Genomic DNA, 1,252 nt, shown 5'->3' on the forward strand with positions numbered 1-1,252 from the left:
CTACCCGGACAGTCTCCAAATAGTGTGTTATGAACACGATCACTCCGTGTCCTACTTAACAAAGCACTGAACACCCAGAGGTCATAAAGATAATCTGTGTTTTCAACGAGAACCTTTAGAAGAAAGCCTTTCCCTTAAGTCTATGTTTCATTTCTAACTTTAGCATATGATTTAGTTTATGAGTTAATGTTCATTTTTGTGCAGATAACCGACTGACCCAGCATAATTTATTTAAAACAGCATCTTGTTCTCACGGAATCTGCATAAATCAGGTGGCCGGATAGGAATGCATCTTTTTATGGGCTCTGTTTTCTTTATCCACGCTTGCCCCAACTCCACACTTTAAGCAAAAGCACTAGAGCTGCAAAATCATTGTGGAGATCTATGATTTCTAGTACTCTGAATTAATTCTTTTGGCTGTTCTAAGCCACTTGCATTTCCGTATAAGTCAGCTCGCAAGTTTTCCTCCCAATTTTTGAAGCCGTTTACTCTGAAAGAGTCACGAGCATAGAGAAACTTATACAAAAAATGTCCATACGATGTGACCTAATCTACAGTCCCTGGTCTAACTTTGGTCATCGTTCCAACAGCCGCTTCATAAACATTCCCCCCCCCACATAGTCAAGAGCCCATCCCGGGTCACACGATTCACTCGTCGTCTCATTAGCGTGTTTTTAATCTAGAAGCTTCTTGGCCTTTCGTGGTCTTTTAGAACATCGACAGTTTCAGTAGAGACCAGTGATTTTGTAGAATGCAGCTCGGTTAGGGTCTGTCCGCCATTTCCTCTTGATAAGACGCCAGTTACGTATTTTGGGCAGAAATCTCGTGCGTTGCGTCAGAGTCACACGGCGACGGTTTGTTCTGCCTTGGGCCACGTCCATCGCTTGATTAAGCTGCTATCTGCCAGCTTTCTCCACTGCGAAGTTACTTTTCTTTTTTAATTGCAAATTATTCTTTCGGGGAAAGTCTTTGAGAATATTTAACTATTTTCGTTTCTGCTTGCATCGATGATTCTTGCCTGCTGGTTGTAAAACGCTGATATATTTTTTAGATCCTGTTTTCTAATTGCGTTGCTGTAATGTATTTTCTAACCATTTGTTCCTCCTACATTGATGAGCCCTTTATCTCTTCCTGTATTATCGCGTTCAGTATGGACTCGTGGCTCGTTGTTTCATCCCATGTATTTTAATCCATTACTGTCATTCTTATTCCCAAATTATCCAAGATTTAGACAGTAGGCGCCTCTTCAGGC

The sequence above is a fragment of the Pteropus vampyrus genome, unplaced genomic scaffold (genome assembly GCF_000151845.1).
Source record: "Pteropus vampyrus isolate Shadow unplaced genomic scaffold, Pvam_2.0 Scaffold395, whole genome shotgun sequence".
Taxonomy (NCBI): Eukaryota; Metazoa; Chordata; class Mammalia; order Chiroptera; family Pteropodidae; genus Pteropus; species Pteropus vampyrus.